This window comes from Gossypium hirsutum, chromosome A08 (genome assembly GCF_007990345.1).
Source record: "Gossypium hirsutum isolate 1008001.06 chromosome A08, Gossypium_hirsutum_v2.1, whole genome shotgun sequence".
In the NCBI taxonomy this organism is placed as follows: Eukaryota; Viridiplantae; Streptophyta; class Magnoliopsida; order Malvales; family Malvaceae; genus Gossypium; species Gossypium hirsutum.
This window is the reverse complement of record NC_053431.1, coordinates 89155854-89170151: the sequence shown is the minus strand read 5'-3', so window position 1 is coordinate 89170151 and position 14298 is coordinate 89155854.

The window sequence follows — 14298 nt, the reverse complement described above, 5'->3', positions numbered from 1 at the left end:
ACCCCTAACCCGTATCTGTCACCAGAATAGGGTTACGGGAATACTACAGCAAGTTAACAAAAATAAATAGTTAAAATCATGATCATTACAATATAACTTCTCAAATACCATAAAGTAATTGAATTACAATAATAACTTACATTTACGAGGCTTAAATCAAGCTTAAGGGACTAAAGAAATAATCTTAAAACCCTTAGGGACTGATTTGAAACAAGTTAAAAAATTTCAAGAAAATATGAAAATTTTAAAAAACAAGAGACACATAGTCGTGTGGCCAAGCCGTGTGAGTATTCGAAGTTGGGACACACTACCATGTCCCAGCCTGTGACTTAAACAGTCTAACTCACGGAATTGGACCAAACGGCTGTGTCGCAGACCATGCACCAAACTGATGCATGGCCGGTGGTAGCCCATGTCTTACGCCATGTGCACCTAAATGAACCTTAAACATCAAGTTTATCATTTCAAGCTTTCTTGGACACCAAGCAATTAATAACCAGCCCTTAGACCTATTTAAATTATCATTAAACCTAATCAAATCATGTCAAATCCACCATTTTAAGTACCTAACCAATGTACCATAATTGGTACTGCAATTATACATACATGTACAATTATATAAATCATCAACCATTCAACCATTCAAACATACATACTTATCCTATTTGAGCCAATTATCCAACCTCTTAATTTACCAAGTTAAAATTAAACTTATACCAATTGTTATTCTTAGCTAAGCTTACTAAAACCAAACTAGAAACTACATTTAACAAACTTATGATCATTACCACCCTTAGCAACCATATAATATCTTCACATTATGAAACAAACATAATTCCAAAGATCAACTATGCACATGCTTATATATACACATATCAAACGAGTTCCTTGACGTAACAACCTATTACATGCCATATAATCTAAAATAAATGTTCAAAAACTACCGAAATCAGATGAATAGTGTGACTTGAGTACTGATCTAATCACTCGTCTCACGAAAAGATATCTATAAGAAAATGCGAGTAACACAAGTAAGCTTATTGAAGCTTAGTAAGTTCGACGGACAGAAATAATGAATCTTACCAAAGTAAATATAACAATTTAATCAAACATAATTCAACAACTAATGTTTCCTGTCATCCACAATTGCAAACCGGTGTGTAACATCCGGATTTTGGGCCTAGTCAAAATAGTGGTTTCAGGACCACAAATCTGATTAGAAAAATTTTATTTTTATTATATTTTTATGATATAAAATTTCAAGGAATGATTTTGTGAAAATTTCATTCGAAAATTTTGATATTTGGGCACTCAATTTAGTCAAAAGGACTAAATCGTAAAAGTGCAAAAGTTGAGTTCTACATGCTAGAGGTGTCCAATTATTATGAAATTTTAAATTGGAGGTCCTTATATGGTAATTATACCATTGCTTAAGTTGGTGGACAAAAATGGACATGGTTAGGCATGTTTCAAAGTTTTTCGATAAGGGTATTTTGGCCATTTAGTTATTAAAATGAATTAAAAACAAAATTAAAAGCCAATTTTCGTCCATCTTCAACCTCTTGGCCAAAACCTGCATGGAGAAACCATGTCTAGGGTTTTTAAAGTTTCCAAGCTTGATTGTAAGTACGTTCTAGTCCCGTTTTTAATGATTTTTACATTTTTGCAATCCCCGTAACAAGATCTATCTATTTCTACCATTAATTTGAGCTAGGGTTTATGTTTAAAAATTGACCCATGTGTGACATACAAGCATTTTTATGTCTAATGGTAGCAAATAAGTGTTGGGTGTTAAATAAACAACTTTTACTAAGCAATTTTCGATGAAAAGGTCCAAAATGACCATTTTGTAAAAGCTGTAAAAATGATATAAAAGTGTGTTTTGATGAGAATTGTGGTTTGCTATAGTTATGAAAATGGTTCAGATAGGCTTAAAGAGTAAGGAAATTCAATAAAAATTATTTTACGAGCTTAGGGGTAAAAATGTAATTTTGACAAAGTTTAGTGGTAAAAATGTAATTTTTCCAAAATATGATTTTTGGATCAAATTAAATAATGTGACTAATAATTAGACAAAATGTGCTATTATAGATCAAGGAAAACAAGGATTGGACCTAGATCGGGTGAAAAATGAAAAATCGACGGTTAGGTTCCTTTTTACTATTTTGGTGCCGAGGTAAGTTCGTGTGTCAATAATATTGCAATGATACATTTGAATTGAAAATTCTATATTATTATTTCACGAATGGCATGATTTAATATATTGACAAGTGATGAATGAATGGTATATAAATTTGTGAGAACAATGATATATGACTAGTAGTGCATGAAATGTTTGATGGTTCAATCATTGATGGCTTGCTATATAATAGTTGAATATATTGAGAATTTGATATGGCATGATGTTTTATTAAGTTGGATAACTTTTGAAAGAGTGAAAAGGAAGGTACGTCTATTTGCAAGTAAATACAATGTGTGAGGTATGCTAATTGCTTAAATGACGATTATATGATAAATGTATGCTCTTGATAAGAATATGATTTGAATGCTCAATGTATGAAAATTTATGAAACATTGACATGATTGATAATAAGAGGAAGAAAAACCTCGGTTGAATGAAATAGGATATTCGATAGATTCTTGAAAATAAATTGATGGTAAAAAGGATCTAGCCCGGACGGGTGATCCAATCTCTATATAGCCCTCCCGAAGAATATGTGTGAACGGATTTAGCCTGGACTGGTAATTCAAATCCAATCTCATTTGAGTATATGCCGTTGTAGGGGATTTAGCCTGGACTAGTAATTCCAACAATACTCTATGAGTTTATATTATAGGGGATTTAGCCTGGACTGGTAATCCCGCTGTAAGAAGGAGGTTCGCGGGAGTGTGCTCTTTAAAAAGGGAAAATACGAATTGACAGACATGAACTTGTAAAGAGATCTACCCTTCTGAAGAATATATGTGCTGAAATGGATTTAGCCCAGACGGGTAATCCAACTCATTAGAGTATATGTCATTACAGGGGATTTAGCCTGGACTGGTAATCCCGACGATACTCTATGAGTTTATATTACAGGGGATTTAGTCTGGACTGGTAATACCGCAGTAAGACCGAGGTTCACGGTAGTGTGTACTTGAAATGATCACTTGTATAAATTGACGGTGAATGGGATACCCATCGAGATTCCAAGAAATTCAACGAGATTAATATGAGAAATGAAATAAAAAAGTTCTTGCCATGATAAACTCATTTATATTATATGTTACTATTATGATGCATATGAATTGTCATGTTTGGACGAGTGTTCTGCTAAGTGATAACACAGGTAAGTACTTGAAACCCATGGACTTGTGATAAGAATGAAAATGAATGAGTGATACTTATGAGAGTAATTTCATGAAAATCTTGTGATGGTATCATTATATTGTACTAAAACAGTTTGGATAGCGCAGTATTCCTACTTTGAAAATTCACCAAAAATTGTGAAAATTTAATTAGAGACTAAATAACATATGAAATTAAAGCTAATCGATTCTAGTTTTACATAACGAAACGGTGTAAGTAAAAGAATTTCATATTATTAGATATTTGAATTTTTGTGAGATAGGGTCAAAGTGATTTTGGACTCCCCTGTCTTAACTTTGGAAAATCATTAAAAATTGTATGATAATAATCATGGGTTATAAATTACATTATTTAAATCTTTAATGAGTCTATTTTCAATGGAAATAGACGGGAGCATCATCTGAGTCCCTTACTGTGAGATAAATAAATTTTAGTGAAGAAAGGTTGAAGCTATCAAACAGCAAAATAGGGGAGAATTTGAATAATAAACTGTACTTATTGGCTAGACCAAAAATTTTGAAAATTTTATGGTAAGAATATATGTGAGTCTAGTCTCTCAAAAAATTATTAGTTCTCAATTTGGAGTCCCGTAGCTCTAGATATAAATAATTTAGTGACTGTGACTTGAGAAAATAGCTTAACTGGACTTTGAATAAATAGAAAGGAATTGAAAAATAGCATGTTAATACATTGCTTCTTATTTTTCATGCGAGCTTACTAAGCATAAAGCTTACTCCCTCCTTTCCATTTCTTTTAGTGTTGTCAAGTCAGCTCGGGGTTGGAAATCACCGGAGCCAGAATCACACTATCAAGCCAATACCTTTGGAATATTGTTACATATGTTAGAATTATCAAGTGAGTGGCATGTATAAGGACCTAGTTCTATGACATTTGTTATTATGATTTGGCCAAATGTATTGATCCATTTTGAGCTATTGTATATGGCCATGAGATGTGGCTCATTTTGATTATGGCTTGTAAGTCTAGCTAGTCATGTTATGATTTATTGCTTATGATGTGAAGATATGATTATGTTTGTTTGTCATGCATGGTTGGCAATATGTCATGTGTGTTGAATGCATGTTTTATGATCATGAATTAAATGTGTAATATGGAGATAAAATAATAATGCTTTGAACATGAAAGTTTGATGATAAGTTGAAATAAATTGGCACAAAGATAACTATGGTATGACTAGTCTTGGTTTAATATGGGAATGTGTAACACATGCATTTTGATAGGTAAATGATATGTTTGTGTCATAATTGAGGATGTTGAATGCCATTGGATCCATGTATATGTGTATGTATGTAAGGGTAACAAAAAGGCTTGGAAAATAGCCTAAGAGTTAACTACACAGGATGAGACACGACCGTGTGTCTCCACCGTGTGAGAGACACGGCCTGGGGACACGGGCGTGTGGCCTGATCGTGTGGTTCAATTTATTTCCTGACGTCATAAATAGAGAGTTACACAGCCTGACAACACGGGCGTGCCCCTGTGTCTACACGGGCGTGTGACCCTATTTCATGAGAAAAATTTCCAAGTTCTTCCCAAAGCTTTCCAAAGTTCTCGGTTTAGTCCCGAACCCTTTCTAAAGTATGTTTTGGGTTTCGTAAACCCAAATAAGGGACTATGTGCAAATGATAGAATGATTTAAAATTTGAATGAAATTTTATGGCCCAGTTTGCATGATTGTTTGTGTTTAAGTTGGTAATGCCTCTTACCCTGTCCCGGCGTAGGACACAGGTAAGGGGTGTTACACGGTGAATCACATAGTTCAATTCAAAGCTCAAATAATATTTTCCTGAAAACATACATGTCCACTACAAAGTTAATTCAAAATGTCAAGTAGTAGTCATGTCATTCAAAGTCATTAAACAAGTTATAATACAATAATTTACGACCTAATGAATGACTTATAGATACAAGTACACAAGTAGTACAATCGAAACACGTCAAACGCTTATAAGATCTAATCCAACCGATAGCACACATAGGCACTAAGTGCCTAGCCCCTAGGCTATACATCTGGCCCCACAACCCGCCAAAACAAGATAGTATAACACAAGAGTTCACAACAAATGTTGAACCTCGGTATACTTGAGAAGAATATATAAAGCATGCCACACCAATCTCCACTCCAACCCCGCATAACACGCCATCATTCAGTTGTACTCTATCTCGCGTTCATCCGGCCCAAGTATCGAAACGAATAACATTTTCCAAACAACTTTACATCATCAATAGAACAATTAATATCCTCTATTTCATATCATATCATCATACAATTCATATAGATATTAAATTACAAATCGAACGAACTTACCTGGATTGAAATGTAATAGTTGTAGAAGTTTAGGGACTATTCCACAATTTTCCCTTTTCCATATAAATCAACAAGGTCTTGATCTAAAACATAAAATTTCCCAGTTATTAGCTTACATTTCATATTCCAATTTATTCTACAATTTTTACCCTTTTATTTCCAAAATTTAAACAATTACCCCTAACTTTCATAATTTATGCAATTTAGTCCTTTAACCCAAAAATCATCAAATTAACTATTTTCTCAAGTTCAAAGTTTACATTCGAATAATCTAGGCCCTTAAACAGTCCCAATTATACCTCTAATTCACAATCAAACCTTAAAATTTTGACATTTTACTAATTTAATCCTTAAATAAAAAACTAATAAAAATTACTTCACTAATCAACCAAATATCACAATCAAAGCTTCAAACAACTAAGATTCATCAATGGAAACTTCTAAAATTTTTAACATATTCAAAAACAAAGGTACAGGTTAGCTGGACCTAGTTGTAACAATCACAAAAACATAAAATTCATTAAAAAAAAGTCTAAAAAACTTACTCATGGAAAGGAGTGAGCTGGTTGAACGTCCAAACTTATCCTTTCATGGTGTTTTCGGCAAAACCATGGAAAAATGAAGAAGAAGATGATATTTTCTTTTAATTATGCTTTTTTTTTAATTTTGATTTAATTACAAATTGTCATTTTAACACATTTCACTCAATTTTAAATTCAGTTACATCCATTATCTATTAACAAGGGTTTAATTGCTTCATTGGCCCTCTCATATTTATTAGTGAAGCTATTAAATCATATAAATGCAATCATTACTAACTTTTGTACCTTTTACAATTTAGAAATTTTTCTTTAATTTGCTATCTAAATGTTAAAATTTCTTAACCAAATTTTAATACGACTCAAATGACTCTATAAATATTCTATAAATAATATTTACGGGCTGACACAACGTAAACTTGTGGTCTCGAAACCACTGTTCTATCACCACTAAAAAACTGGCTATTACAATCATGTTGCAGATGAATGTAATAACTTTTTAAGATTCCTTTGCATTTGGGGTTGGATACATAACTTAATTTCGCCTTTTCTTCGTAGACCAGAACTGGATTCTTTTCTATGCAGATCAAGACCTTCAAGACCGTCACTAGACCCAAACACCCGTAGAGTTCTTGGCTGCATACAAAGACCTCTCAAAAGGTTATAGTTGTTACAAAGATGATAGGAGATGAATAGGAGAGGTATGTTCACCGTGGGACATCAAAGATGATGAACACGATATCAAAATGCAATTCAACTTGCTTAGACTTGAGAAAGAGGACATGAAGGTTTCAATAGAGTATTATATCATCGTTATTAAATGAGAGTACAAGGTTATTGATGTTCAAATTCAATAAAAAAGAATGTTAAAGTTTTCCTTTAATCTTTCATATCCATTATGTACTGTTAATTTCTATGTATTTTGCATAAAAATGTGTATATAGAATTGTTGGAATGTTTTAGAAAACTTGTTTAAAAAAAACAAAGGAAAGAATAAAGTAGAAATATTTTTATGATGGAAAGTGTTTATTACATTGAATTGAAAAACTAATCCTTACATAAGTAAAAAAAATTAACAACCAATGACTAAAAATAAGCAAATAAATCTCTAAAAATCAACAATAAATTAAAAATGGCTAAAAATAGCTAAATTATCCTGACTGGAGTAGCTGAGGCAAATCTTCAACACTCCTCCTTACTTCAATTGTTGCATATTCCAATCATTTCTCTGAAAGATTCAAATTTGCTCCTAGGCAAAGCTTTGGTAAATATATCTGCTAATTTAAGATCAATCTTGAACTACATTAATTCAATTGAACCTTCCTTTTACACATCTAATTTTTATTGGTCTATTTGCTCACTAAGGACCTCTAATTTAGTGTTCCATAGCTATTTAACAACATTAGCTTGTAGAAAAAATCTTTCGCACTTTATGTGAGTTAGTCCTTTTTCGTAATTAAACACGAAATTGCTAAAATTAATTCACCAAATTTTTTATACACTCGTATAATCATGCTATAACACATAAAATAATAAATAATAATAATTTCTCCAACCTCAGATTAATGGTTCCGACTAGGCCCAAAATCAAGGTGTTACAATTCTGCCCATTAGGAAATTTCGTCCCCGAAAATCTTTCTAGAAAAGTGGTTTGGTTTTAGCAATAACTTCTCTTCTCATAATCATTGTCACGGAACTCTCACTCGGCTGTACCTTCAATACTTATCTCTTTATTTTCTCATACTTGAAACATGAGTGATTCTTTCACTATACGACACATCGACTGAATCTCACTTCTATTGAAGAGTTCATACACATGAAAGGTCAGATCCATGTCATCATAACACGTATACACACGTACTTGAATCTTTTCGAATTCAAATAGTGAAACTAGCCAGTTCATCTCGGCCTTATACTCTCTATAATTTAATACAACCTGACAGCTTGCAGACTCAACTCTCAGTTGCTCTTAAATTTCAGAGACTCTTTTTGCTTCCCCAAGAAATCAAGATATAAAACCCAGATTTCAATTTGATTAATGACGACTTAGCACTCCAAGAATTCCAAAAATCATAGAGACATGAAATCCCATTAATCTAATGAGCAACATTTTTCCGTGCATACCGGCAAAATTTTATAGATCTCATCAAACAATTAATCAACAAGCCACATAACATTTTTTTTCCTCTTTAGAAGATAGGGGAAATTCCTGGTATCGCCTCGAGAATGATCATTTTCTTATTTCCATTCTAATATCAATACTAACGAGGTGGTTCTGGTAAAACCTATTGTTTAGCTTTAACTCCATTAACATTTCAATTACTCATACACAAAGGTCAGAAATATCGAGTTCCAAACTCGATCACTAACACACTATTTCCATGAGTTTTCTTGCAGAATCTCTGTATAAGTTTTGAATTTTTCTATCCAAACACTTGTAATCATAATTTGCTTCCTCAAATATCATTCGATACTATCTCATCATCTTTTAATACCCAAGTCATCTTTACTATATCAAATTCAGATCTTTCTATAACATTAGGTACTCTAAGCTATCACGTTGCCTTATGGTCTTAAAACACTTCACAATTCATTGAGCAACACATTATTGAAATCAAGAAGTCTTTGTCGATGTCAAATCCTTACACAGAAATTTGAGAAATCCAAATACTAAGGTTACCACATTACCAATAATTAAACCAAAAGCATAATCATAGTCAACATAGTCAACATAGTCATCATAAGCTAAAGAACACACTTTAGACATGAGTCAAGATTGATAATTTATGAAATAAAGATGACATGAAAACCAAGAGGAAGAAATCGAAGTTTTAAAATTCCAAAATAAAAAAATCCAAGATGCAATACCGTATCAAAATATCAAGAACATAGCTCACAAGAAAGTATGAAAGATTTCGATAATCCCCCAAAGAAAAGAAGTCTAGAAAAACATCATTCAGACCCACTGGAATTAGATGTAACAATAACAATGTACCTTCCCATATATAAATTAGATAAAGTAATATTTAGAAGAAATAGAATCATAGCTTCATACACATTTTCCCATCCATTCGCAACAGACGAAATGTATTAGAATGCTAGAGGGAAATAGAGAAACATATATTATAAACTAGTCATGTTGACAACGCTTTCATCTAATATCACGATTATAAAACATCCCCACATAACAAGAATTTCATCAGAGGATCAGTATCCATAGGAATATTTCTAAGAACAAATAAACACATAGAACACCTTAGAGGAAACTGTCATAATCTGTTCAGCCATCACAAATTTCATATTATTCTTTTTACTAAAGGAGGTCAGTTTTGAAGAAATTTTGATTAATACATTTCTCGACATCGTATCAGAATAGATCGATTTACCGAAGTTAACTTCTTCACCAACTATGATATTGCGTGAATCACAAAATTTTCCGAGTTGATCTGATACCTTACTAATTCTGGCTTCACTTATCAACCTGTTCTCAATCTCTGATCATATTCATAGCTATTCTATCACTAAACTCTTTAGTTTCACACTTGTGAGTTTATTCAATACATTTCTCACAAAATTTCATTACAAAACACCACTCTGGTAAGGGGGAAGGGTGAGGTCGTAAGGTCCCTAACTCGTCTCTCATACACATATACATATCACACAACTTTCATCATCAAACTAACATCGTCACAATTATATCATTCATTTCAGGCAAACTATCATTCACATTTGTATTTCACAGATTTTTTCGATTATCTTATTTAATCAAGTTCACTAATGCATACATTCTATGAATTTCGAATGTCTTTTCTCTTCACATTCACTTAATCAAACATATCAAACATATAACATCATATAAGGGCCAACAAATATGAATAAATGTATCACAATCGAAACTTTCATCTCGCACATCATCATATACATATCATTACAATCATATAAATCAATCCAATCGATTTAACACATTTACTTAAACAATACGAGTTTGCCAATCTAAAATTTTCAAATAAGTATACATGGACATTCATTCCACCAATATTTTTGGTAAGTTACCTGAACACGTGCATTCACTCGAGCAAATCAGTCTTATACATCATGGAATTATCGATCAATCGTGATAAACTCATTATGTTGCTTACACATTCTATTTCATGTTTCTCATGTCTCATATATGTACATATATATAATGAATTCTTATTCGTATCTTTCTGAGTTTTAACTCATCATAATTGCACTTTACTCAATTACCTTATTACCACTATCAACATGGTCGGGTGTAGCTTGGTTGGAGATTACCTTTGTCTAAACAAGATGGTTCTCATTCGCGTCGAGAGACATCACACTATCACAAATTTGTGGCATGTATAGCTAAACCTTCACACATGCTAGGTTAGTCCGAGAATCGGCTAAACCATAGCTCTAATACCACTAAATGTAACAACACTTACCCGAATCTAAGGCCGGGATAGGGTATGAGGCATTACCGGACTTAAACGTACACAACTATTAAAACCGAGCCATAAAAATTTTGTTCAAATTAAAAACATTCATTCATATTCATAATGTCCCTTATATGGGCTTATGAGGCCCAATACATACATCAAGGGTAGTTTGGGACTAAACTGAGAACTTACGAACTTTTTACAACACTTAGAAAATTTTCTAGTTTTGGAAAGTCACAGCTCGTGTGGGTTAGGCCGTGTGGTCACACACGCCCGTGTGGCTTGGGACACACCCGTGTCCTCAGCCCATGTAACTCTCTATTTATGACGTCAGCAACGATATAGGGTCACACAACTAAGTCACACGTTCGTGTACTAGACTGTGTCCTCCACACGGATGAGACACATGGTCGTGTCTCTGCTCCTGTGGCCCAAAAAATGGCTATTTACCAAGCCATTTGGCACCCTCGTTAGTACTTACTTAAACATAACTTTAATAGCACTTTTCGAGGCAATGTCATATCGATTTATTCATGCATAAGACACCATACTTTTCCTAGTTTAAACTTATCAACTTCATGCCATAATTATCGTTAACACATTCTTACACTTCATACTTATGCTAAGGTCTATACATAGGCCAATTTAGTCACTTCAAAACCATCAAGTAATCTAGGGCACATTCACAGTTCATCCATACCAAAGACACATGACCACACCATATGAAACCTTTAGCACATGCATGCATATATGGATAGGTTTACAACCCAATAACCAATATGAGCCACATCACATGGCCATATACAAAATGAATCATATTCCTATTATGAGCCAATACATTTGGCCAAATCAAATGACACATATCCAATTGACTAAGTCCATATACATGACATAGACTTAAAGTACTTGAAATCATTTATTCCCTTCAATAGCTGGATAGTGTGATGGAATCTCCTACGATCTCCAACCCGAGCTAGCTTAGTGACCCTATAAAATGAGGAAAAAGGAAGGGGTAAGCTATATAGCTTAGTAAGTCCATATGAAAATAATAAGAGATTTATTGACATGTTTTTTTTTCCATATTCTCACAACATGTTCTCAAGTTAATACAATCATAATTGCACAAAATTCTACTATTTACTCTTGTTCATCTCAAGCTGTCTACCCGAGTCACAATCACTAAATTGTTTATATCTTTAGCTACGGAAATCCAAATTAAGATTCTATAATTTTCCCTAAAACTAGACTCGCATATCTTCTTACCATAAAATTTTCAAAATCTTTGGTCTAGCTAATAAGTACAGTTTATTCTTTAAAGTCTCCCCTATTCTGCTGTCTAATAGTTTCAACCCTTCTTCACTAAAAATTGATTATCTCATAGTATGGAACTCGGATAATGTACCCGTCTATTTCTCTTGAAAATAGACTAATTAATAATTTAGTCTTATAAATTCTAACCCATCATTATTTTCATAAAATTTTTAATGATTTTCTAAAGTTAAGACAAAGGAACCTAAAATCACTCTAGCCCTGTCTCACAAAAATCTAAATATCTCATAACGTGAAATTGTTTTGTTTACATCGTTTCTTTTATGTGAAACTAGACTCGGTAAGATTTAATTTCATATTTTATTCAACCTTTAACTTGATTTCCAGAATTTTTAATGGATTTTCAAAGTCAGACTACTGTTGCTGTCCAAAACTGTTTTAGTGTAAAATAATGATAACTAAGTTTATAACACCTTTACAAATAATTTCAACCATCATGATAAAAATACGTATTTATACATCATAAGCATAGACCCATAATCAGAAGGTCATCACAAAATCATTGTCATGGGCATGACTTACTTATTTGCATCCTTACCCAAGGTGCATCATAAACCTAAATCATTTCTCATGAGTTTTGCACACATACCTGTACCACTTGCAACAAAATCATAACTTTTCTCAATCATGACACAATCTTTAAATCACCCATTGAACCAATTGGAATAATAAAGGATACCCGATAAGCTTCATACAAAAGGGTAAAATGCCGATGCTATGTCCCGGACATGATCTTACGCTGGCTCTCATACATCAGTGCCAATGCCATGTCCCAGACATGGTCTTACACTAGTTTACATAACAATGGTGATGCCATATTCCAAACATGGTCTTACATTGGCTCGCATATTGAGGCCGATGCCATGTCCCAAACATGGTTTTACACTAGCTCTCATATCAATGCCGATGCCATGTTCCAGACATGGTCTTACACTGGCTCACATATTGAGGCCGATGCCATGTCTCAGAAATGGTCTTACACTAGCTCTCATATCAATGCCGATGTCATGTTCCAAACATGGTCTTACACTGGCTCACATATTGAGGCCGATACCATGTCCCAGACATGGTCTTACACTAGCTCTCATATTAATGTCAATGCCATGTTCCAAACATGGTCTTACACTGGCTCACCTATTGGGGCCGATGCCATGTCCCAGACATGGTCTTACACTAGCTCTCATAACCCTAGTATCACGGCATGGATATCTGATCTATTCCTACAGTTCAACCGGGAGTTTCACCTCATCAATCTCGTCATGCATATTCGTGTAATATCAGTCTTTAACACCAAGTTACCATTCATTACAATGTTATCAAACATCATAGACATATGTTTTAGGTCATTGCATATGCATAGCATACAATATAATTTCGTGAAGCATAACATCATCACGTTTCGAATTATCATATCAATTTAGATTTCAATCACAAATCACCATAACATTATAGTCTTACCAATTTTATCATACGACTCGTTTGTCGATTCCTCGTCGAGTACATCTGTAACAAATCATACAAATAATAAAATAATAATTAGGCATTTCAATTCAAATAAGACATTGCATTACTAGCATCACACGAACTTACCTCGAATGTAAAAACGGCTAATTATTTCCTTTTTGTCCTTAACCACGTACTTTCTTGATTTAAGTTCGATTCTTAATTTTCTTGATCTAACATTTCAAATATAGCTTATTTATTACTCACAATATTCAAATTGACCCAAAAACCATACTTTGGAAAATTTACAATTTTTCCCCTAAACTTTCACTTATTTGCAAATTAGTCCCTAGGCTCGAAAAATAAAATCCATTCAATTTTATCCCAACCCAAGCCTAGCCGAATATTTATATTACTTACAGCAGCCTAGACATTTCATTATTTCACACCTTTACCACATATTTTACAACTTTTACAAAATGGTCCATTTTAGGTGTTTTCATGAAAATCACTTAACAAAAGTTGTTTATTTAACAACCAAGATTCATTTTCTTCCATAAATATGCAGCAAAAAATATGAATATTCTCATAGAAAAACCCTATACTTTCAACCGTTTTACAAAATAGTCCCCTCATTAGTTAAATTACACTACAAGGGTTTCTAAAAATACAAAAATCATCAAAAATGACCATCAAAATCACTTACTTGCAAGAGAACTAAGTGGCTGAAAGTTTGGGCTCTCAAAACCCCCCATGTTTGCTGCCATTTTTGGTGGATGAAGAAGAAAGATGAAAAGATGACAACCTTTTTCCTTTTTGTTTTATTTTATTACCAAATAAGTCACCTAATGCCCACCAAACTTTGAC